At 48.3% G+C, this 26,570-nt stretch overlaps 1 protein-coding gene across 2 annotated transcripts in view; it reads right to left on the bottom strand.

Moving 5' to 3' along the window:
• The window catches only part of LOC146188478 (uncharacterized), a 173,433-nt gene that overhangs the window by 103,198 nt on the left and 43,665 nt on the right, over positions 1–26,570 (bottom strand). The gene's annotated exons all lie outside the window — the stretch shown is intronic.

The raw sequence follows: 26,570 nt of genomic DNA, 5'->3' as shown, positions 1-26,570 counted from the left end.
GACTGCTACTAAATCGTTCCCGCTGGCTATTTAATTTTTTTTTCAAGCATGTTGCGCTCTTTGGCCGGCGGCTGATAGAAGCACGGTGGTGAAGGCGAGTTCAACCAACGCAGACATCGCGTACAAATGGTGTCACGCACTGACAGTTGAAAACGGAACCGTTTCAGCGCAAAATATAAAAAAAAAGTGCTACCACGCTTCTCAAGTTTCACGGTAGCTTACAATTCAGTCCAACCTGCAAAGAAACCACACAGACTGCAGCTTCCGCAGCCTAGTTAATTTTTTTCAAGCATGTTGCGCACTTTTGTCAACGGCTGACGAACTCAAGGAGGTGAAGGCGAGTTAAATCGACGCCAAAATCGTGTACGTATGGTGACACAACATGGCAGCTGAACACGGCACCGTCTCAACACCAAATATAAAAAAAAAATAACTGCTACCTCCCTCCCCAAGTTTACCGGTAGCTCACAAGTCAATCAAAGCTGCAAAGACTCCACACAGACTGCAGCTTCCGCCGCCTATAGTTAATTTGATCTGCAGCTGAAGTTGAAAATGCATGAAAGACAGCTGCTGCCACACTTCTCAAGTTTACCGGCAGCTCGCAATCCAGTCAACGCTGCGAAGAAACCATACACAGACTGTTCCAAAAGTGTTCCTGTCCGCCGCCTAGTTACAAATTTTATAAAGCATGCCGCTGAGTGGCCAAATGTGACGAACTACGGACACACGGAGATGACGGCGAGTTGAACCAACGCCGAAATCGCGTATATGTGGTGTATGACACTCACAGCTGAAACTATTCTGGCGGGAAATCCCTGTCAACATTCGGTAATTATTTTTCAGCAGTGAGTAATATTTTAACCTGAACACATTGCGACAAAATGCAAGGCTCTGGTGAGACCCGGCGCACGGCCGCCTCGATCGGCACGCGCGCGGCGCTGATCGAGACGGCTGTGAAGGGCGCCTGCTCCGGAGAACGCGCGCTAGTCGCGCACCCCGTAGGTGGAGCCACGGTCGAAATGCGAGAGGAGGAGCGGCGCCTCCGGAGGAAGAGAGAGGTTTATTGAGGGGTTTTACCGACATCCAGTATGTGGCGCCATATATCAGCGGATTACGGTAGCAGATTGCAAATAACGGTAAAACTAAAACTCTATAATACTTGATCAGGATGGCAATACTTATAAGCTAGCTACGTCAAGGTAGGGGTAAAGCAGGTAGGAGACCAGACAGTAGGTGACTATGGCATTGGTTCTAGGAATAAAAGGGAGGAGTTACTAGTTAAGTTTGCAGAGCGCAATAACTTACAAATCATGAATACCTTCTTTAGCAAAAGGAAGAACCGGAAATGGACATGGAAAAGTCCTAACGGGGAAAGTAAAAATAAAATCGACTTCATAATGTGTTCAACCCCCGCCATTATGCAAGATGTAGAGGTAATCGGGAAAGTGCGATGCAGTGACCACAGGATGGTGAGGTCCCGGATTAGCCAAAATCTGAAGAAGGAACGCCACAGATTAGTAAGAAAGAAACCCATCAATGAATTAGCGGTGAGGAGGAGGGCAGAAGGGTTCAGGATCTCGCTACAGAATAGGTATTCAGCTCTAACCGAGAATGGCGACATTACGCTAGAAGCAAGGAACAACAATTTCAGAGATATCATTACTGAGTGCGCGGTAGAAGTAGGCGGTAGGATAGTTGTAGAGGATAGCGGTAAGCTGTCTAAGGAGACGAAAGATTTTATTAAGAAACGCCAGAGTATGAAAGCTTCGAATCCAACTGACCAGATAGAATTGGCCAAGATATCAAAGCTAATCAATAAGCGCAAGGTGGCCGATATAAGGAAGTATAACATGGAAAAAATTGAGCATGCTGTAAAGAACGGGGGTAGCCTTAAAGCGGTAAAGAAGAAATTGGGCATAGGCAAAAACCAGATGTATGCGATAAGGGATAAGGCGGGCAACGTCATCACGAATATGGACAAGGTAGTCAAAGTAGCCGAGGAGTTCTATACAGATCTCTACTGTAGCCACAGTAGTGAGGATCGTAATGAGATTGGTGGTAGGGAAAAACAGTCAGACGTTCCACCAGTGACGAAGGACGAGGTCAAGAAAGCACTAGAAACTATGAAAACGGGGAAATCAGCTGGAGAGGATCAGATAACTACAGATTTGCTGAAGGACGGGGGGATATCGTGCTAGAAAAACTGGCCACTCTGTATACGCAGTGCCTGGTGTCATCGACGGTACCAAAAGCATGGAAGAATGCAAACATTATCCTCATTCACAAGAAAGGGGACTCTAAGGATCTTAAAAATTACAGACCAATCACCTTACTGTCTGTTACGTATAAGGTATTTACTAAGGTAATCGCTAATGGAATCAGGACAACCTTAGACTGCAATCAAGCAAAGGATCAAGCAGGTTTTTGGAAGCGGTACTCTACTATCGATCATATCCATACTATCAATCAGGTTATAGAAAAATGCTCGGAATATAACCAGCCCTTATATATAGCATTCATTGATTACGAAAAAGCATTTGCCTCAGTTGAAACCTCGGCGGTCATGCAGGCATTGCGAAATCAGGGGGTAGACGAGCCGTACGTGAAAGTGCTGGAAGATATATATAGTGGCTGCACAGCAACCGTAGTTCTGCATAAAGAAAGTAACAAAATTCCCATAAAGAAAGGTGTTAGGCAAGGAGACACAATCTCCCCAGTACTATTCCCAGCTTGCTTAGAGGAAGTATTCAGAGACTTAGAATGGGAGCAGTTAGGAATAAGGGTAGATGTAGAATACCTCAGTAATCTGCGATTTGCTGATGACATTGCCTTGCTAAGCAACTCGGGGGATGAACTGCAAATAATGATTGATTACCTAGACAGGAAAAGTAGAAAGGTAGGCTTGAAAATCAATATGCTGAAGACTAAGGTAATGTTCAACAGCCTCGGGAAGGAGCAGCAGTTTACATTAGGCAGCGAAGTACTGGAAGTAGTCGGCGAATATGTCTACTTAGGACAGGTAGTAACCGCAGATCCGGGCCATGTAAAGGGTATGACAAGAAGAATAAGATTGGGATGGAGCGCATTTGGCAAGCACTCGCAGATTATGACTAGCAGCTTACCGGTATCGCTCAAGAGGAAAGTATACAATAGTTGCATCTTACCTGTACTCACCTATGGGGCTGAAACGTCGAGGCTAACCAAGAGTTCTACTTAAGTTGAGGACAACCCAGAGGGCTATGGAACGAAAAATGGTAGAGGTAACATTAAGAAATAGGAAACGTGCATAGTGGGTCAGAGAAAGAACTCAAGTTACCGACATTCTAGCGGAAATTAAGCAGAAGAAATGGACATGGGGAGGACATGTAGTGCGAAGAGGGGATAACCGATGGTCGCTTAGGGTAACTAACTGGATTCCAAGGGAAGGAAAGCGTAGCAGGAGGCGGCAGAAGGTTAGGTGGGCGAATGAAATTAAGAAGTTCGCAGGGGTCAAGTGGATGCAGTTAGCACGGAACCGGGTTAAATGGAAAAATATGGAAGAGGCCTTCGCCCTGCAGTGGGTATAGTCAGGCTGATGATGATGATGATGACGTCAATAGTCCCACCACAAATCGCTCATCTTCCCGAGAACGACCCGTCAACCGTCGGTAAGCAGTCGACGCAAGGCTCTTGCAACCATCCGCTCGTCAGTAAGTAGCACGCTTTCATATGTTTGTAAGTATAGACTGCCCGCCCCCAATTAACAAATGTTATTCTTGAACAAGGTAGTCTTTTAAGTCAGTGCATAAACAGACGGTGGCAGCAGTCCCTCATCACATCGGAATCGAAGTAGTCGTACGGATCTATCTCGCCGCACAGCAGAATCTTATTATATATCGGCCGTTATCGGCTCAGCACAGTTACCGAGCATATCCCTTGAGCCGCATGTTAATGACGAGAGCAAAACATTCGAACCACAGATAACATTTCATGCACGCACGCGCTTCGTCTGCGACAAAGGCCAATAGCATGGTGGGCGGCCCAAGCCGCAAGCGCCGCTTACAGAGGACGTCAAGTATTATCCCCTTATATGTTACGCGCGTGAGTTTGGTGCCGTCGTATTAATGACACAGAAACGTTTTGAGTGGGAAACAAACACATTTTATTAAAAGCATAGCTTTTTACGCCTACCAGCTAGCTGCCACAAATTGGTGACTAAGTTGTGATTCTGAAGGTCTAAGTGTGGATGTATCTGCAGTCGATGTCAGCTGACGTCTGGAGTCGGTGGTGCTGTCGTCCTGGCGGGTGACTTTTACCGTGTATACAGTTTATATTTAGGAGAAATGGTCACGCCATCGCCTAGTTTATCGTGGCAAAGATGGCACAACGTGGTGTCATAGCAAGTGCAATGTGAGCTGCAACCTAGATTTTCCTCGTCATGATGGCACTGTGCGGGAGAACAAACTACGCGGCAATGAAATGTAAGATCACCGCTATTGATTACTTTATTCAGGCCAACAATGAAAAGAAAGCTATGACATGAAATCAAGAATGGTGGATATTTATATGTTCAACGCTTTCTCGAGGGAATGTTTTTTTTCCTGGGTCTTTGAGTAAAGGGCATAGGCGTGGTTGTGAGTCAACGCTTGTACTGTGGCTTTCCTCTATCTTGTCCTTTGTCTTCGTGTTCGCGCTGTTTAAATTATTAATGAATAAGTACCACCTCGCCCAACAAAGTATCTTGGTAAATAATAACTGGTTCACAGGAAAGGAAAAGCGCAGCATCTGCCACACTTGTTTCTGCGGACACCTGACCCGCGCCGCCCGGGTAGGACATAGTTTGGCCTCATGACACGTGTGGCATTAAAGGAGGCTCCATTTTCACCAGTATCCATAAAACGCACAGTGTACTAAAGTACTGTGATGATAGAACTAGTCGGGTGGCCTTTCTCCAGATTGACTTTGTCGGTTCTCATCCGTAAGGGCGTGGCCTTGGCACACCGTAGCTGCTCCGTAGATTGATCGTTACCAAATGTTTAGAGGCCCCAGTATGCGTATAGCGTTATACGTACGCCAGAGCTGTCCCCTCAGCCCTCTTTCATTTTGTATCTAGATAAACACCCTTTGTATGAAAATGTTGAAAAATAATAACATTCAGGTTGATTTATAGGAAGGGGAAGGCACGGTAACTGTCTCACTTGTTTTCGACACCTCAAGGGAAGGGAGGAAGGCGGGAGTGAAAGTGGAAAGAGAGAAAGAGGAGCCCTAGTGGAGGTCTATGGAGTAAGTTCGACCACCTGGGGATCTTTAACGTGCGCTGACATCGCACAGCACACGAACGCCTCTTCGTTTCGCCCCCATCGAAACGCAGCCGCCGAGGTCGAGTTCGAACCCGGGTACTCCGGCACAGTAGTCGGCCGTCTTACCACTGCACCACCCCGGCGGGGCTATCCCCCCTAAAAGAAACAACGCAACTCACATGCCACATCTATCCTCATCTCCCCAGGAATAGATGCTAGGATTGCCACAATGGATTACAAATTCGACAGCAAACTAAATAAGTTTGACGCCCGGCTTGAGGGTAAATTCAGTCACCTTGCCGCCGCCCTTGCTGCAAAGCTGGAACAGCGCAAGGACGCGATGCTCAACAAAATGGTCGAAGCAAGAGAAAATCGCTTCACCTAACTTCTAACCACTCCCACTCCTCACACCCTCTCTCCGCAAGCGCAGCCGACTTTTTCCTCCGAAGAACATGTGACAGTAGACACCTGTCACCTTCCCCTCCTTCATCCTCCTACACTCCAGTATGGCAGGGCAGACCACGCGCTCTTATCGACCCAACGCGGACACATACAGAAACTCAAAAACATCTACAACGTGCCATACACAGCTTTCAGGGCAACACAACTCAGCTAGCGCACAAGTTGCGGGACCAATACTTGTGCACTACCCAGGACCCCCGCGGACCGGCGCACTCTTATGCAGGTTCGGAGAACGCTGAGCTGGATCAGCTGTTTCAGCTCATGATCTGCGGTTGGCCCTGGCGAAAATGAAACGTGGCACAGCCCCGGGTCGGGACAAAATTACACTCAAATTACTAGCTAACCTACCAGACCCGACCTACCAGTCCTTATTGGATTACATCAATTTAATTTGGCTTGGGGACGCGCCACTCCCCATCGATTGGAAGACTGCTCTGGACACTTTCATTCCAAAAGCTTGCAAGGCTTTTAACACGGACAACCTTCGCCCCATCTCTCTAACCTCGTGTGCGGGCAAACTAATGGAGACGATGGTGCGTGACAGGTTGTCGAGTTCATGGAAAATCAACACATCTTCGCAGACTCCATGTTCGGATTTCGCCCGTACAGGTCCGCACAGGGTGCTTGGCTACAACTTAATCGGGACGTTCTTGACACTGTCGAATGCCCTCACAACGACAAGGTCATACTCGCCTTAGACATGAAAGGAGCATTTGACAACGTTACTCATGAGGTAATACTCACTCATCTTTCACAAATCGGTTGCGGACGCAACGCGTTCAGATACATTCGGCAATTTTTGAAAGATCGCCAATCCTACATTAAAATCCAGGACACCGAGCATGGCCCGTTCCAACTTGGAACCAGAGGAACACCACAAGGTGCAGTGCTGTCTCCTCTCTTATTCAATCTGGCTATGCCCCGCCGGGGTGGCGCAGTGGTTACGGCGCTCGACTACTGTTCCCAAGGATGCGGGATCGAATCCCGGCCTCGGCGGCCGCTTTTCGATGGAGGCGAAAAGCAAGGCGCCCGTGTGCTGTGCGATGTCAGTGCACGTTAAAGAACCCCAGGTGGTCGAAATTTCCGGAGTCCTCCACTACGGCGTCTCTCATAGCCTGAGTCGCTTTGGGACGTTAAACCCCACAAACCAACCAACCAACCATCAATCTGGCTATGATGCACCTGCCGGCCCAGTTGGGTGCTGTAGCTGGTGTGCAGCATCCGCTGTACGCCGGTGACATCCCCCTGTGGGCCACGCAAGGTTCTCTTGGAGATATTGAGGCCAACCTGCAGCAAGCGGCAACCATAGTGGACCGTTATGCTCGCCGCTGCGGCCTTCTATGCTCCCCTCAAAAATCTGAATTTTTACACATCCGCCCCTCACCAAAGTGTACGGCCAAAATTGAGCATTTTTTAGAGACAGGATCAATTCCTGAACGAACAGAAGTCCGGGTACTGGGGCTCTTTATTCATCAACATAGACGGTCGGACACTACCTTGGCGAAACTCTGCAAGATGGGGGACCAGGTGGGCCGCATGGTCCGCCGGGTTTCTAACAAACGGGGGGGGGTTGCGGTGCAAAGACGCCTTGCGGCTGGCGCATGCATTTGTGACCAGTCGAATCTTGTATTCGACTCCTTACCTCTACATTCGGAAACAAGACGAGGATGCACTCGAGGTCGTCCTGCGCAAAATTTTTAAGAGGGCCCTCGATCTCCCCGTGAACACCTCCAACCAGCGTCTAATGGGCCTGGACATGGTGAATACGTTCCGGGAGATCCGAGAGGCTCACTTAACCAACCAATACGCACGTCTATCTAAGACACTGTCGGGTCGCCGCCTCCTTGCCCGGCTACACATCCAACATACCACCCTTATGGAAGATTGTGTACGCCTCCCTTCCGAGTGGAGATGCGCCCTCCACGTACGCCCTCTTCCTAAAAACATGACACGTGAAGACCACAATGACCGGCGCCTGGCGCGGGCGGAAGCCCTGGGCGGCCATTATGGGTCGAAACCCGGCATTTACTACGTGGACGCCTCCGGCCCCCACCATGGGGGATGGTACACGGCCGCAGTGGTCCACCAGTCCAAAACTGTTAACGAGCTTAAATCTCGCGCCCGTGACATAACCCACGCATAGGAGGTCGCCATTGCGCTGGCAGCTACTCACACTGATTCTAAAACAATTATCTCCGACTCGCGAGGGGCCTGTCGGAACGTCGAGCAAGGCTGGGCACCATACTTAGCCTACCAGCTACTTCAAAATTGCACCTATACCGGGGACCCCGCTGACCGGAAAATAGTATGGGCTCCTGCTCATATGGGTCTCGAAGAGAATGAGGCAGCCGACGCAGCCGCCCGCGCGCTCTCTTTCCGGGCTTTCCATCTCGACCCCCTAGTTCAGGATCTCGAATTCGAACCCGCGTATTTTTTTAAAGACATTGTTCTTTACTGTCAGTCTTGTCATAGCCTTTACCCTCGCCCGAGTAAAGGTCTATCTAAGACGGAGGAGCGGCTTCTACTCCGTCTGTATACCAATACTATGCTGTGCCCGGCAGCACTAAAACATTTTAATCCCTCCTTCACGGGCAGTTGTCTGCACTGTGCGGAGAAGTCTTCGGACATCTACCACATGGTGTGGGCTGGCCCATCCAACCCAGCTATTCCTCCTCACCCGAACCCCACTCGGGAGGACTGGGAGGCGACCCTGCTCGGCTGCTATGGCCTGCAGGCCCAAAAGGCCTTGGTCGAGCGCGCCCGGGCAGCGGCCGACGCCACTGGGGTCCCGTACTAGGGACCCCACCCAGTATCTGTAAGGGCTGATAGTCAAAGATCCGGCCCATGCATACATCCACCTCTTTTAAATCAATAAACGTTTGTCACCACCACCGCCTTCTCATCTTAAGGTGGAATTGCCGCGGCTTCCAGGGCAAACGTGTACCTCTGCAACCTCTCTTCCCCACCCTTATCCCACCCCTAACATACTCCTTCTAGAAGAGACTGCACAGCAGGCAACACTTCTTGGCTACACATTGACGCCTCCGACAGCAACAAACCCAGGGCGTCCCCACTTATTTATCGCAGCATCACGTACAAATCTCATCACATCACATCAGAGGAGCCATGCGTGGTCACCGAACTTTTACATCACACACATACTCTCCCATCAATCTTCATAACAAGCACACCACCAGCCATCCAAGTCGATGGTGATACACAAAAACCATGCATCGAGGGCGCAGACTCTGGCTGCTCCAGCAAAAGCTCCAACTTACACTATACAACAGGTTCCATACTCCCCCGAGTATTGGCAAAAGTATAAACATAGACACTAGTCCAGACTTAACGTTGAGCCCCTATCTACGCAGTGTTACCTGAAACAGAACACAACATACATTAGGGAGTGATCACTACATTATACAAATCACAGTCCCGTACAAACCTCCCCGTCACACGTAGACAGCACACAAACTCAATAACTGGGATGCCTTTCGCGCTTCGCGAACCACCCATTCAGATGCTACCATTAAAGACATTGACGCTTGGGTGCAATCACTTATGGATGGCGTTCACAACACGCGACGCATAGAAACTACAAGCGAAACCCCTACCCTTGACTCATGCCTAGCCCACCTCTGGGAGGCTTATCATAGTATCCTAGGATACTGGAAAAACAATAAGCACAACAGACTACTTAAAAAGCGGCTGGCCGTTGCTTCAGAAACAAATAGAACAATATTCCGAGGAGCTGTACAGATACCAATTGGGGATATATATGCAATAGCATCGCCGGAAAACTCCACCAAACACGCATGACAGCTTCTCCGACATCTCATTGACCCTAGACGCACCACGTCAACACCGCACCACTTCACATGCCTCATACATAAACGTATTGAACATCCCGATGCCCTCCTAGACACACTTCAAAACATAAACCTCTCCAGGAGCCTTCACACATCCACCCCCGTATACTGGACAGCCCAATTCGACACTGGGCACAGAGTTCATGTTGACGGAAGTCAGAGCGACCCTCGTTAATCTCCGAACAAACTCCGCACCTAGCCTGGACCAAATCACAAACACTATGCTACGAATTTGGAAGACCAGTCGATCACCAAAAGTACGGCGAACTTTAAACAGTGCTGGGTGGAGGGTGTCCACCCTCAGTCCTGGCCTCATGCGAATGTTATATTTATACTCAAACCTAACAAACCACTTACACTCAAAAACCTTTGCCCGATTTCACTAACATCTTGCCCTGGGAAGCTCTTCAAACATGTCTTAGCGAGGCTTACTATACATATGGCAGACAACAATTTAAAGCCGCATAGCATGGTGGGATTCCGACCCCATATATCCGCACAGGACGCCATGCTGCAACCCACCCACGGCATTTTTGACCCACTTTTTCCTTGTCACACCAAGGAAATCTTAGCTTTAGATCCTTCTAAAGCTTTTGATCGCATCGATCAGGCGATCATCATCATCATCAGCCTGACTATCCCAACTGCAGGGCGAAGGCCTCTCTCATATTTCTCCAATTAACCTGGTTTTGTGCTAGCTGCATCCATTTAACTCCTGCGAACCTAACCTCATCCGCCCACCTAACTTTCTGCCGCCCCCTGCTACGTTTTCCTTCCCTTGGAATCCATTTTTTTACCCTAAGCGACCATCGATTATCCTCTCTTCGCACTGCATGTCCTGCCCATGCCCAGTTCTTCTTGATTTCCACTAGAATGTCGGTAACTTGAGTTATTTATCTGGCCCACTCTGTACGCTTCCTGTCTCCTAATGTTACCCCTACGACTTTTCGTTCTATAGCCCTCTTAGTTATCCTCAACATAAGTAGAACCCTCTTGGTTAGCTGTTTCTTGGTTGTTTCAGCCCCATATGTGAGTACAGGTAAGATACAACTATTGCATTCTTTCCTCTTGAGCTATCCAGTAAGTTGCTAGTCATAATCTGTGAGTGTTTGAAAAGTGCGCTCCATACCAACCATATTCTTCTTATTTCTTTCTCATGGTCCGGATCTGCGGTTACTACCTGTCCTATGTTGACATATTCACTTCCTACTTCCAGTGCTTCGTTACATAACGTAAAAGGCTCTTCCTTCCCGAGACTGTTGAACATTACCTTAGTCTTCTGCACATTGATTTTTAAGCCTACATTTCTACTTTTCCTGTCTAGATAATCAATCATTATTCGCAGTTCATCCCCCGAGTTACTTAGCAAGGCAATGTCATCAGCAAATGGCCGATTGCTGAGGTATTCTCCATCTACCCTTATACCTAACTTCTCTCATTCCAATTCTCTGAATACTTACTCTAAACAAGCTGTGAATAGTACTGGGGAGATCGTGTCTCCTTGCCTAAGACCTTTCTTTATGGGAATTTTGTTACTTTCTTTAGGCAGAACTATGGTTGCTGTGCAGTCACTATATATATATCTTCCAGCCAGATGCCTTTTCTTAATCAGTCAGTTCAGTTCAGGCGTTCAGTCGTGTCCGACTCTTCGTGACCCTATGGACCATGTCACGCCACGCTTTCCGGTCTCTCACTATCTTCTTAACATCACGTAGCTTCATCTGCAATGCCTCAAGAATGCCATCTAACCATCGCGTTCGCTGCCTACCCCTTCTCCGGCGACCCTCAACCTTTCCCAACATCAAATCTTTCTCCAGCGACTCCTCTCTTCTCATCAGATGACCAAAGTAGCTGAGCTTTAACTTTAGAATTTGACCCTCCAATGAGCAGTCAGGGTTTATGGTCGACAATATCGACTGATTTGATCTTCTGGCAGTCCAAGGAACTCTTAAGAGTCTTCGCCAGCACCACAATTCAAACGCGTCAATTCTTCGGCGGTCAGCCTTTTTCACAGTCCAACTCTCGCATCCATACATCACAACTGGAAAGACCATAGCACGGGTTATACGGATCTTGGTTGGCAGACTAATGTCTCTGCTCTTTACTAGGTGGTCAAGGCTAACCATTGCTCTCTTTCCCAGAAGCAGGCGTCTCCTAATTTCATGGCTGCAGTCTCCTTCCTAGGTAATCTTGGCGCCCAAGAACAGAAAATCTGTCACAGCTTCCACTTCTTGTCCATTGATGCTCCAGGACTTGATAGGGCAAGACGCCATGATCTTCGTCTTTTTAATGTTCAGTTTAAGCCCAAACTTCTCACTCTCTTCTTGTACGCGCATCAGTAGTCTCTTGAGTTCCACTTCACTTTCTGCCATTAAAGTGGTATCATCCGCATATCTAAGGTTGTTGATACGTTTTCCAGCAATCTTCACTCCAGCTGATGACTCGTCCAGACCGGCCTTCCTCATGATGCACTCTGCATATAGGTTAAATAGGCAGGGCGACAGTATGCAGCCTTGCCTCACCCCTTTCTCAATCGGAAACCAATCAGTAAGACCATGCCCAGTTCTGACTGTGGCCTCTTGCCCTTCATAAAGGTTCCTGAGGAGACAGATGAGGTGAATTGGAACTCCCATCTCTTGGAGAGCTTGCCACAATCTGCTGTGATCTACGCAGTCAAACGCTTTCGCATAATCAATAAAGCAGAAGTAAATGGGTTTCTGGAACTCTCTTGCTTTTTCCATGATCCAGCGAAGGTTGGCAATTTGGTCTCTAGTTCCTCTGCCCTTGCGAAACCCAGCTTGCACGTCCGGAAGCTCCCGATCCACATACTGCTGCAGCCTACCTTGCAGGATTTTTAACATCACCTTGCTAGCATGCGAAATAAGCGCAATCGTGCGGTAGTTGGAACAATCTTTGGCACTGCCTTTCTTTGGAATGGGGATGTAAACTGACCTTCTCCAATCCTGTGGCCATTGCAGGGTTGTCCAAATCTTTTGACATAATGTATGCAGTGTGTTAACAGCGTCGTGGTTGAGGTTTTGAAGCAACTCAGCTGGAATACCATCAATTCCGCTAGCTTTGTTCTTAGCAAGGCTGGCTAAGGCCCATTCAACTTCACTCTTCAGGATGCCCGGCTCGACATCAGTAATCACAACCGTCCTATGTTGGGTTTGCACATCCGGGTCCTTCTTGTACAGTAAATCAATGAATGCTAGGTATAAGTGCTGGTTATATTCCGAGCATTTTTCTATCACCTGGTTGATGGTACAAATATGATCGATAGTAGGGTACCATTTCCAATACCTGCATGATCCTTTGCTTGATTGCAGTCTGAGGTTGTCCTGATTGAGTTAGCGATTACCTTAGCAAATACCTTATACATAACAGACCGTAAGCTGATTGGTCTGTAAATTTTAAGGTCCTTAGAGTCCCCTTTCTTATGAATGAGGATAATGTTTGCATTCTTTCATGGTTCTGGTACCGTCGATGAGACCAGGCACTGCGTATACAGAGTGGCCAGTTTTTCTAGCACGATACTCCCCCGTTCTTTACAAATGTGTAGTTATCTAATTTTTCTCCACCTGATTTCCCCCTTTTCATAGTTTCTAATGCTTTATTGACCTCGTTCTTTGTCACTGGTGGAACGTCTGAATGTTTTTCCCTACCACCAATCTCATTACGGTCCTGACAACTTTGGTTTCTTTAGAGATCTGTATAGAACTCCTCGGCTACTTTGACTATCTTATCCATATTCGTGATGACGTTGCCCGCCTTATCCCTTATCGCATACATCTGGTTTTTGCCTATGCCCAATTTCTTTACCGCTTTGAGGCTTCCCCCGTTCTTTACAGCATGCTCAATTTTCTCTGTTATACTTCCTTATATCAGCCACCTTGCGCTTATTGATTAGCTTTGATAGCTTTGATATCAGGTGATCATGACTGCTCTATCCACATTGAATGTAGGTGCGTGAACGTACACTTATATCCAAGAATTCCTCAGAGACCGCATGGCTGAGGTAGAGTTCGGCCCTCTTTCATCCTCCTCCTACATGCATAACAGTGCCGGTACCCCGCAAGGGTCTTCCCTCTCCCTATTTTAGTTTACCATCACCCTATTCCCCTCACTCGAAAACTGTCAGACGTCCCGCCCCCCTTCTTTGAAACACACCCTCTATGACAAAGACATCACGCTGTGGACCACTCACGGCAGTGATGGCAGTATAGAAGACGCCTTACAGGTAGCAGCCACCCAGAGCAAAAATTACGCAAGGAGCATCGGACTGTCCTGCTCCCCAGATAAGTCCGCCCCATGAAGCGCCATTCGCCCCCTCCTCTATTACTGCTGAACAGAATGGGAGCCCAGTACAGTAGGTTGAAACCCTCCGCGTATTGGGCCTACCCATCCAGAGCATTGGTAAAAACACCACCACCCTAAAGCAACTGAGACAGGTTGCAGGCGCGATTTCGCACCTGATCCGCAGAGTTTCGGGCTTCCATAGGGGCATGAAAGAGAGCGACCGTTGTCGCCTCATCCATGCCTTTGTCCTCAGCCGTGTGTTTTGCACTACTCCGTACCTAAAACTGTCAAAACATGATATAAACGCTTTGGATGCCTTGATCCGCAACGCATACAAGGTCTTACATCACCTTCTCCTCAAAACACCCACAGACGGCTAGGCCCGGATCTACACAGCGGGATTGAGCAGCTCGTGGAGGCCACAGACAGGCCCAATACATCAGACTAATTCAAACATCCACTGGACTGTATATCCTAGACTCCCATGGAATAGCGATAGTGGCCAATGACCCAACCCTTGTCTCCATTCCTCGACACATCCTCCAAAAACGACTTATCAAGCCACACTCGAAGAATATGCATCCATCCTACTATGACCAACGCCACAGAGCCCGCGCAAAGGCGCTCCACTGATATTATGTCGGTGAGTCGGACGCCGTATGGGTGGACGCTGCGTGCACGGGTGATGAAGCGATCGCTGCCATTGTGAATTCCTCCTCATCCCCTCTCATCACATTATCTCTCCCCCCAGACACCTCCCCAGAAGGAACAAAGGCAGCTGCCATTTCATTAGCCCCATTAGGTAAAAAGCAATATTCTAAATTTTGCACGAGGCCAAGCCCATCTCCCAGCTTTTAGGATACTGGGCTCGTCCGTGCACCCCACCCCGACGTGTGGAGCTGTATGGGTGCCTGTGCACTACGGGAATCCCGGAAACGATGCTGCCAACTGTTTAGCTATAGGGTCTTTAAACCGAGCTCAGGTGGCTTCTAATCCGGGAGAGAGAGAGAGAGAAAGAGAGAGAGAGATGGCAGAGAGGTTAACCAGGAAACCTTGTTTGCTACCCTGCACTGGGGAAGGGGAATGAAGAGTTTAAAGGGGAAAGATAGAAGAGAATGACAGGAAAGGTAAGGCGGCGAGGAGCGCAGTCACGGTTTCTCAATCAAGTTTGTGTCTCTCAAAAAACACATAAGTGCTTTGAAGGCTTTGCCGTTAGACGCCTTCTGTGGCCATGGGCCGAGGATTTTCTCCTCTGTGAAAGGACGGCTGTCAAGATGGTCCAGAGCCGAACGCAGCGCATATCTTTCGCTTGAAAAAGCAGGGCACTCGCAAAAGAGATGCTGTGTGGTCTCTTCGCAGCCGCATCTTTCACAGTTAGGGCTATCCGCCATTCTCATCACATAAGCGTATTTTTTGGTGAATGCAACACCGAGCCACGAGCCACATACGGCACATCACTGTTGTTGCGCGCCGCCCTTTGTTAGGGGGAACACGAAGGCGCAGCCCAGGGTCTAGTTCCCTGAGGTGTCGATTGGAAAATTCTCCTTTGTTCCAGGCTGAACCGCCGCTAAGGAACGAAGTCGACAAGCTGCGTCAACTCTAGATATAGCAATGTTCACTGTAGTTCCGTCGTTGTGTGCAGAACGGGCAACTTGGTCTGCCTGGTGGTTTCCCTCAATACCGCAATATCCAGGTAGCCCCTACAAAATTATATCATGACCTTTTGATGTTGCGTCGTGGTATAGCACGCGGATCTCTGCAATTTTTCATGTGATCCACGACGTAGCGCAGCTTGAACGCCTTGAAGCGCTGCTTTCGAGTCCGTAAAAATGGACCAGACACCTGGAAGTTCCTGGCCGATGTATTCAATAGCTGCACGTAAGGCAGCCAGTTCCGCACCAGTTGAAGAGGTGGAGTACGCCGTCTTGATCCTCAGCACGATGGACCTCGACGGTATCACTACGGACCCCGCGGAGCTTGTTGAAGCAACTGAGCCATCGGTGTAGACGTGTTCACGATTATTGCGCATAGAATACAGGTGACCCAACGTCATTTGCTTCAAAGCAGGCAATGGTACACCCGTTTTCTTTTTTACTCCCGGAATAGATAGGTAAACTTTCGATTCATGTAGGCTCCATATGGGTAAACTCGGTCTTGAAGCTGGAGTGAACTGTGAAGGAATGTAGGTGCGATGAGTTGCTATGGTTTTGGCAAATTCAGTATGTGGTCTAATTGTTGGGATAGTTGCCAGGTGGTGACGGGAAACCCGGGTGGGGTGTCGTATATATGTCCTCATGGTTTCAACAGCAATATATGTAGCTATGGGATGCTCGCGGGAGAGAAGAACCGTTCCTGCCGTTGAGGTGCATTTTGGCAGTCCAAGGCAGATGCGGAAAGCTTGAGCTTGCATGCTTTGGAGGATGTCGATGTTCGTCTTCCTAATATTATTGAATATTGGAAAGCTGTACCGCATGAAACCCAGGAAAAGTGAACGGTATAGTTGCAGCATAGAGTGCACTGACGCGCCCCAGGACTTGCCTCCTATAAAGGAGAGAACTTGGGACATCGCCGTCAGTCTTTTCTTCATACCACTGATATGTGGACTCCACGAGAGGTTCCTATGAATGACGATTCCAAGGAAGCGATGACTCTTTTCATAAGGAATAGCTTTGTCATTTATGTATACTGCATACTGTGACATTGATTTTCGTGTGAAGGCCACCACAGAACACTTCTCTGTTGAGATAGTAAGACCCTGTACACTAAGATATGACGTCACAATCGATGCCGCTTTTTGTAGTCTTTCACGAACTTGGGGTCGAGTCACGCTTGAGGCCCAAATGCAAATATCATCCGCATATATGGAGATCTGAGCTGACTGAGGCAGCAGGTCGACTAGGCCGATGAGCACAATATTGAATAGAGTGGGGCTCCGTACCCCACCGTGCGGAACTCCTCGAGAGGTTCTATGTGAGGATGTTCGTCCGTCCTCTGTCTGGATGAACAGTGGCCTGTCTGACAAATAACTGCGTATCCAGCTATAAGTTCGTCCTCCGATATCAGCAGTTTCCAGTGCATCTAGGATGGCTTCATGCGTTACATTGTCGTAGGCACCTTTAATGTCTAAAAACAATGCCGGAGTCAATCTTTTCAGATTCTTTTGGACATTGACTGACGTAACCAGGTCTACGACATTATCTATAGAGAAGCGGCCGCGTCGAAACCCAGACATGAAATCTGAATATTTTTCGTGTCGTTCCAAGTACCACTCAATGCGTGTTAATGGCATCCTTTCCATTACTTTGCCGACGCAGCTGGAGAGCGCAATGGGGCGGTATGAATTAATATCGAGCGGTCATTTTCCGGGTTTTAGAAGTGGAATGATACGACTTGTCTTCCATTCACTAGGAACTTTGCCGTCGCTCCATGACCTGTTGTATGTCTGCAAGAGAGCCTGTCGAGCTTCTTGGCCTAGATTGGCAAGCACAGAGTACGTCACACTATCTTGCCCTGGCGAAGATGACCTTTTACAACAAGCGAGAGCAGCGTCAAGTTCTTCCAGTGTGAACAGTAGATCCATCCTTGAATTCCTCGATGGCGGAACATCACTAGACTGCTGTGGCGCGAGTGTGTTTTAAGGTCCTGTTATTCTTGCGCAGAATTCATCGGCTACGTCGACCTCACTGCATCTCTGGTGAAGCGCGATTGATTCGAAAGGGTGTCGTTGTTGAGGTGATGTACGAAGGCCGCGAATGACAGTCCAGATACGTGACAATGACTTCCGTGGGTCGAGAGTTTCACAAAATGTCCTCCAGCGGTTCGACTCCAGGGATTGAATTTTGCGCTGGATCTTTTTCTGCATGCGCCTTGCGTATGTGAGGTCTAGGCGAGACTTTGTGTGCCGGTATCTACGTTCCGCCCTGCGCCGAAGCGATCGTAGTCGCTGTAGTTCAAAGTCAAAATCTGTGTAGTTTGCGACAGGGTTAAAGGTACAGGTTGCACTCTCCATAGCGTCCTTATTTTTTGTTCCAGACTTGTGGACAAGTCTTAGGTGCAAGTATCTTCCATAATAGTTTTAAAAGTGTCCAATCAATACGCCGCATACGTGTAACTGTGAGAGATGTCGAATGGCCGGCAATGTCGAGGTAGGTTGGGATATGGTCCCTGCCATGAATTCTATATCCGTAAACCACCGGACATGTTTTGTAAGGCAATGTGAAACGAAAGTCAAGTCCAAGAAGCTGCTGTAATTAACACCTATAATATAGGTCGGCGTTCCATCATTAAGGCAGAGTAGACCATTGTCAGAGGCGAAGGACACAAGCTTTCTGCCTTTAGAGTTCATCCGAACGCCTCCCCAAACGGGGTGGTGAGCATTAAAGTCACCTGTGATTATCCATGGTCCAGAAGTGATGACTATAAGATCACTTAATCTGTCATCGTCGAAGTGACTTGATGGTACCAGGTATGCAGCCACTAGTGTAAATGTCAGGGCGCGACACTTCACGGTCAAACACATACTGGTTGTCATTGTTCGGGGCAACAGAGTGGAGCACATATGTTAGTTCACGTCGTACGTAGACGACGACTTTGCTGGGTCTGTTGAGTGTTGGCGAAGGAAATGCCTCGTAACCGTTCTAATCCGGGATTCATGCTTATTCTAATCCGGGATTCACGAGTAAGCGTATGCACTTGTTCAGCGAGCTGACGCCGGCCTAGAGAGCCTTGCGCCAGCTCTACCCCATCCCTTCTCTCCCTAGACAATAAACGCAACGCTATGGCGCAGACTGCAAACACACTGACACTTCCTTCACCCCTTACCCTTTCCCACTACCATCCCTCCTTCCACACTCCTGCTTGTACCCTTTGCCCAGAACACTTTGCCTCTTACCTCCACATCCTCTCCCTCTGCCCGGCTGACCCTCCCCAAGTAATCTAGAGCATTTGAAGACCTGGGAGGACTGCGAGACCCTGCTGTTTTCGGAGGACCCGGCCGTGTAGACAATCCACGCCGGCCGGGCTGCCAGCGTTATGATTCTGAGGGACATACACACTTTGATTTCAGTGAGGTCGAGCGGAGATCAAGAGACCTGCGCGCCCTGAATTCCTACGCCTAATAAAGGTTCTCTCTCTTTCCTTTGAACCCTCCATGACCCGCCACGCGACAGGAAGGGTGGTGTACCATTCAAACACTTGCCGGAGAAAGTGTGACAGATAATGCGCATTCCTTTTCTGTAAAAGATCCCCAGGTGGTCGAAATTTTATTTTTATTTTACAGAAAAGGAATGCGCAGTTTAAAGATCGCCTGGTGATCGAAATTACTCCGTAGCCCTCCACTACGGCTCATCATTCTCTCTTTCAACTTTCACTCCCACCTTGCTCCCTTCCCTTACGGCGCGGTTGAGGTGTCCGCAGAAAACAAGTGAGACAGTTACCGCGCCTTTGCCCTTCCTATAAATGAATCAATCAATCCTTTTCTGCAAACCAATTATAATTATATTGTTACGGTACGCAGTGAAAGAGACGATGACGAAGTGCTGGGCTAGTAGAGAAAGACGACACTGCAGCTATGTCTGGTTCTCCTGTGAGTGTGTCCCTGACGGACTATACCAATTCAAGGGCATGCCATTTGGCCTCTGTAACGCTCCTGCGACCTTCGAGCGCATGATGGACTCGCTTCTCCGTGGCTTCAAGTGGACAACGTGCTTATGCTACTTAGATGACGTTGTCGTTTTCTCTCCCACGTTCACAAGTCACATTGAACGGCTTTCTACGATACTGGTAGTCTTTCGCCGTCAGATCAAAATCCTGGGACATTTGGTTGACGAAAATGGTGTGCAGCCCGACCCTGATAAAGTTCGTGCAGTCCGCGAGTTCCCTACACCACGTAATACAAGTGATGTGCGAAGTTTTCTCGAGCTCTGCTCCTACTTTCGTCGCTTCATTCGGAACTTTGCTGAGCTAGCACGTCCCCTTATCTCCCTTTTGCAGAAAAACGTGAATTTCTCGTGGAACCATGCACAAGCTCAGGCCTTCACAACGCTCATTTCCGCGCTCACCGCTCCTCCTGTACTGGCGCACTTCGACCCGTCTGCGCCTACAGAACTGCGCACCGACGCTAGCGGACATGGCATTGGCGCCATACTTGCCCAGTACCAGCACGGCCACTCTCGTGTGATTGCCTATGCCAGCCGCCTTCTATCTCAGTCCGAGCGCAATTATTCCATTACGGAGCGCGAATGCCTTGCACTTGTTTGGGCGTTGACCAAATTCCGCCCTTATTTGTTTGGGCGGCCCTTCAGCGTAGTGACAGACCATCATGCCTTGTGTTGGTTGTCATCACTTAAGGACCCTACTGGCCGCTTAGGTCGCTGGGCCTTGCGATTACAAGAATACACGTTTACTGTTGTGTACAAGTCAGGCCGCCTACATCAAGACGCCGACTGCTTTTCCCGCCCCCCCGTTGACTCTCCTGAACTTCCTGACAATACTGCTGACGACTGCGTTTTGTCCATTTCGAACTTTCTCCACATCGGCGTCGAACAGAGTCGTGATCCTTCCTTGTGCCCCATTATTGATCACCTGCGCAACGACAGCACCGATCCGCCCATCAGTATGTTTGTGCTGCTTAATAACACATTATGCCGACGCAATATGCGCCCAGATGGTGTAGACCTTTTGCTTGTTGTCCCGACACATCTACGCTCTGCTGTTCTTGCGCACCTTCATGATGCTCCTACAGCAGGGCACCTAGGAGTGTCCAGCACATACGACAATGTTCGACGGCGATTCTACTGGCCTGGACTCTACCGCTCTGTTCGTCGCTACGTCGCCGCCTGTGAGCTGTGCCAGCGCAGGAAGACCCCATCTCTTCACCCTAGTGGGCCCCTGCACCACTCGCAGTTCCAACTGAGCCCTTTTTTCGAGTTGGTCTCGACCTGCTCGGGCCATTCCCCACATCGACTTCAGGGAGCAAATGGATTGCCGTAGCGACCGATTACGCCACCCGGTATGCCATAACCAGAGCTATCCCCACCAGCTGTGCCTCCGACGTTGCAGACTTTCTTTTGCATGACGTCATCTTGCTTCATGGTGCTCCTCGTCAACTGCTCACCGATCGCGGTCGCTGCTTCCTTTCTAAAGTTGTTAACGACCTTCTGCGCTCATGCGCTACGCGCCACAACTTCACAACGGCCTACCATCCACAAACGAACGGTCTTACTGAGCGCCTTAATCGTACCCTGACCGATATGATGTCAATGTATGTTTCTGACCATCACCGTGACTGGGACATCTCTTTACCTTTCATAACATTCGCTTATAACTCCTCACGACATGATACCGCCGGATACTCTCCCTTTTATCTACTCTTCGGCCGCGACCCTCTACTTCCCTTCGAAACCCTACTGCCTCTTGACGATTACTCCTGCAGTTACGCTTCTGATGCCATCGCCCGCGCTGATGCCGCCCGTCATATTGCTCGAGACCGGCTTCGTGCGTCCCAGCGTTCTCAAAAGCACCGTCACGATCTCCGGCACCGTGACGCCTACTACCCTCCTGGCTCCCTCGTACTCCTCTGGCTCCCTGCTCGACGTGTAGGCATGTGCGAGAAACTTCTGCCCCGCTGCGTGGGCCCTTACCAGGTCTTGCGGCAACTTACCGACGTGACGTTCGAGATTATCCCTGTGAACCGCCACTCCCCGGCAAACCATCATCCAGAAGTCGTGCATGTCGCCCGTCTCAAACCTTATATCTCGCGCTCTGTGTAGTCTACGCACCGGGACTGTGCTTCTTCCCCGGGGGTATTGTTACGGTACGCAGTGAATGAGACGATGACGAAGTGCTGGGCCAGTAGAGAAAGACGACGCTGCAGCTACGTCTGGTTCTCCTTTGAGTGGGTCCCTGACGGTGAACTGTTGCGGCTACGACGTACCATCGCCTCCTGATATCTCGACGTGCCTCGTAACAATATGTAGCACTGCAACGAACGCCGATATGAGGCAAACTATGAAAAGCAAATGATAGGAGAGGAAGGGTAGGCTTTCGCCATTCTCCTCTTAAGAGACATCGTGACGAAATTGTAGGTGGCCTCGGCGGGCCATCGTCCTCATCATCAAAACGTTTTATTTTCACAGAAATTAGACTCCTTTTCGGGCCCCAAGGCACGCAGGCCTTATGGAGTTTTACTCAGGAGACTCGCAAACTAAGGTCCGGTGAAGACACATTGTTGCTTCACGGCCTCAGCAGCCAGACGGAGGCTTGTTGCTGTTGAACATGGTTCTCGCTCCGCTGCAAGGTCTCCCAGGCTTTTCTATTAATATTGTGCTCGGCGCCCGGGCTGCCAGCACATTCCCAAATTCCGTGGTCTAGAGCGCCCCACTGCCCGCATGTTACGCAATACTGGTCTTTCTCCTCTTTGGAAATTGTCACGCATACCCAGAAAGGGCTTATATGATTTCCCCTTTGTAATCTTCACGCAGCTGCCTCCTCGTTTCCCAGGAAACGGTAAGGCGGCGGATAGACCTTCCTGCTCAGTTTATAATGTTCCGTGATCTCGTTGTATGAAATCAAGCTATCTTTCATGTCTATGCTAGAGGGCTGTTTTACGGCCGTCCGGTGATAGAGAGCTAGGGCAAGCTCGTGTGCAGCCTCATTTCCTGCAATAGACTCGTGCGCTGGAAACTATATTATTTCTATATTACGTTCTATCGGTCTTGCCTGGTGGACGCGTTTGGCCTCTCCGAGATTTTTCCCTTCGGCGGCCACCTGTGAACCATGAGACGTCACTTCCTCCTGGCGCATGCTCAGCTGGCGCGGCGGCGGCGGCACCTCTGAGTCACCCGCGCAGCTCATTAGTCGGCTGCGATCTCCGACGCGACTCTCCAGCTGGCTTTTACGTGAAATCACTTGCTCTTCGCGCATGCGCAGTTGGGGCCCCTGGGCTCTGCGAAATGGCGTAGTGCTGCTTTCACAATAAAAATCATACAAGTCGACGGCTATACCTGTGTTGAAGTAGTAAAACGGCTGGTGAATGCGATGACGCTCAAGGAATGAGAAGCAATGTACATTTCGAAGCAAGTTTGATACCGCTAAGGAAGGCAGGGGGAGGGGCGTTTGATTCTGAGCAACTTCGCCGGGTTTACAGACATCTGTAGAAGCTTCTTATCTGAGCTCACAGTTTCCTTAGCTCAAGCAGTACAAATACGCAGTGCCGTTATTCGTGGCGACGGCAACGGCGTTTTCTCTCTGTTTGTCCACATATTTGGTTTATTTCCAGGTTCAGTGAATCGTAAAACTTGCTAATTTCTGAAGTCTACGTAACAACCCGAAAAATAAACTATCCGTAAGTTACAACTTGTGTTTTCTTGAAAGGTTCCGAAATCGTTGTAAGGAAGGCGTTGACCTCGGAAATACTTTAGCCCTGAGGTTTTATTGGGGGATAAGGAAAGTGGTATACAAAATGTTAATTGTTTGCCTATATTAACTCTCTAATTAAGAAAACTATTAGGTTGTAAAAAATGTGCTTTTATGGACGTTTTGTATTTGCGCAATTGCCGCTTGTCCTCTAGACAATACAGTCGAGAGACAAAATCCCATAAGAATTTGTAGCTTGCGTTACGAGGTCCGTGAATGTCAGCATAATAGGCAGCTTCGCGTCGTAACACTCTGCAGTGAGTAAGTCATGGTAGATCGCTCATCCACATTACTTTTAGACCGGATTGCAAGCGCAGCGACCGCCCGTGTTGATACCGACGCGGCGGTAGTCAGCTAAGCCCCGATAAAGGAAATAGAAAACCAACAGCTGTGCGTACTTCTACGCCCCGATACACTGGTAGCGAGGGTCCAAAGACGCCATTTCGTTCAAAACATTCAGCATCATGGGCACTCCAGCGCCCCATAAAACGTGGAGGGAGGGCATTAAGAGTTTGTGACGTTGAATGACGTCGGGACTAAGTATGATATGCCACGGATTATATACACTGAAATTTTTCTGAATGCAACCTGCCCTGCCGTAAATGAATGCCGCCCTTTCCAGGGGGCCTGTCAGCGCTCGCGAGTCTTTGTCATTCAAATGTGCTCGAATTCTGCTGTTTGAGTGCAGGTGACAATCAAATCATGCAAAAAAAAAAATACAGCACATGAAGAGAGTACACCAGGACCTCTTCCAAAAGGACGGGCTCCACATACTTACTATAGAAAGGCCTGTAGAGCTCTGGCGTCACCGCAAACTTTGAAATAGAGTGTTGAACAAGTATGGGGGTGCGACACACAAAAAACGATACTGGTCCAATAAAATATTGTACTTAGAGAATCAGTTCTCTGTGACATTATCGCCTTCAAAGCAGTCGCCTTCAAAGCAGTCGCCTACAGCATTCACGCACTTCTGCATTCGGTGCTGCCACTGCTGGTAATAGTTCTAGAACGAGGTTTTGGGAAGGCTCTTCCGGAGATTCTTCGTTTTTGCCTTAACCTCTTAACCTGAGGTAAAAGGAGTTCCCCTTAGGCAAGAGTTAACGTTAGAAAATAAAAAAGTCGCATGGAGCAAAATCAGGTGATTAAAAAGGATGCTCTATCACAGTAGTGTTTTCGCTGGTCAGAAACGATTTGACAAATAGGGATGTATGGGCGGGTGCATGGTCTTGCGTGCAACAGGCATCCATCACTCCCGAACTGTGACCTTTTTTTTTGCTATTCTGTTTTCCCCAACTGTGTTTAGTACTACAATGTAGTTGTGTTGATTAACAGTCTAACCTCTGAAAACCCACTCATTTATTTCAATTCCACTCTTTTTTCAAGCTACACACTTAGTCGCATTTCTTTTGTGTCACACCTCATATGACTTGTATATACATTCGTGCTTTGTTATATTGATCACACAACAAATACCATGAGAAAGCGTACTAACAAAGTGTACAGAAAGGCCACTTTCGAACAACATATATATATATATATATATATATATATATATATATATATATATATATATATATATATATATATATATATGTTGTTCGAATGGGTCCGGCCTTTGTCAAAGAATGTAGGCTACATTCCTTGACAAAGGCCGGACCCCGGCAGAAACGTCGGATTTAAGTGTTGTTTTTTGACCGTGTGTCACCTACTTCAAGTTTATGTCCTACCGGACCCATTCGAGCTTCAACCCCCTCCCTATATATATATATATATATATATATATATATATATATATATATATATATATATATATATATATATATATATATATATATATATATATATATATATATCAGTCCGCTTAAGTAAAGCGGACTACACATTCTGACGGGAATTCACTTGTGAAAGTCGAGCGGCAGGCCATAATAGCGCGGACAGTGGGACGGCAGCAGAAGAAACTACTTTATTGTCTCTTTCGCGATCACCTAATACGCCTTGCAAAGTCTCAACATGGTCGGTGGAACATTAAGAAAGGGCGCAGGAGCTTTAAAAAGTTTTATACGTTACGCGCAATAAGGTCACTGCCTTTTCGCCAAAGCAAGAACAAAAAGAAAATAAATAACTCGCCCAAAAGGGAATGGCGGCTCCCTAAGGAACAATAGAAAATTAAGGAAGCTGGCCTGATGATTCCCTCGTCACGGCAGAGGATTCTGGGCCATGCATGGCGCTGTTCATGTCCTCGGTCGACGCTCGCTCGATAAGCTGCAAATGTCGCTAGACTACATCAGCCATTTGTAGGTCTCGAGTGGCGTCAGCAATATTAGTGAATCGCTTGGCGGAGCAATCTACGTCAAGCGAGAGCTGAGGCTGTAAAGTACGGCGTGAAGCCCTATCAGAGTTGCATTTGTGCGAATCGTAACGGGCGCTACAAATTTTTATAAGGTACTTTATTCTTGAAATAATTATTCAGAAGAAGAGCTATACTTCCACAGATACAAGCCCACAGAAACAGGAATTGAAAAAAATTAATCAACACATTTTGAAATTACCAAACTTATTTAGACATTCTACCTTTTGCAGACATCCGTCTTTGCCTCCATTTTAAGGTCTAGGACTGAAATAAATATGAAGCAGGTTGCCTTTTTATAGAAATTTTTGAACCTCGAATAAAAAGCAGGCGTTATAGGACTATACTAATGAGATTTGCTACAGAAATATGCGGAAATGGCTGCCACATTCGATCGTGTTAGAGAACCTCGCAAGACAGGGACCGTGCGCACTGACATTTATCGTGACCTCTTTGTTAATCGGAATAAAAGAAGTTTCTAGCACAACGCCTTAGTGCTTCCATGTCAAAAACAATTGTCCGCCAGCGGCGGCGATGTCGGCAGTCTAGGTGTCGACCGTTTGAAGATTCGCAGATCGGAAAGCTGAGTATGCCTCGGGAAGCTTGTAGTTGGCACGTAAAAAAAACGCAGGCCCCTTTCCGGCTCCTCGACGGTTCCGCGACGTGAGCATCCAGGATAGAGGCATACAACAGGCGGGTCGGGAAACTCTATAAGCCTTTTGCATAAAAAAGCAGGTTCGAGCTGTTTCAGGGACACCTGAGTTTTTCTTTAGCATGGCGGCGCTCATGGCTACCTGGTATGTTGCGCTTTTGAGGATCGGCAAAGTTTTCTCTACCAAGTACTTTGATAAGATTGGTACTTTTCCTGATGCATTGTACACACGCGGATTAGCCGGAAAG

Source organism: Amblyomma maculatum, chromosome 5, assembly GCF_055883805.1.
Source record: "Amblyomma maculatum isolate TAMU_Amacu chromosome 5, ASM5588380v1, whole genome shotgun sequence".
NCBI lineage: Eukaryota > Metazoa > Arthropoda > Arachnida > Ixodida > Ixodidae > Amblyomma > Amblyomma maculatum.
The sequence above is the reverse complement of the archived record's forward strand: the minus strand, read 5'-3'. Positions and strand labels throughout refer to the sequence as shown.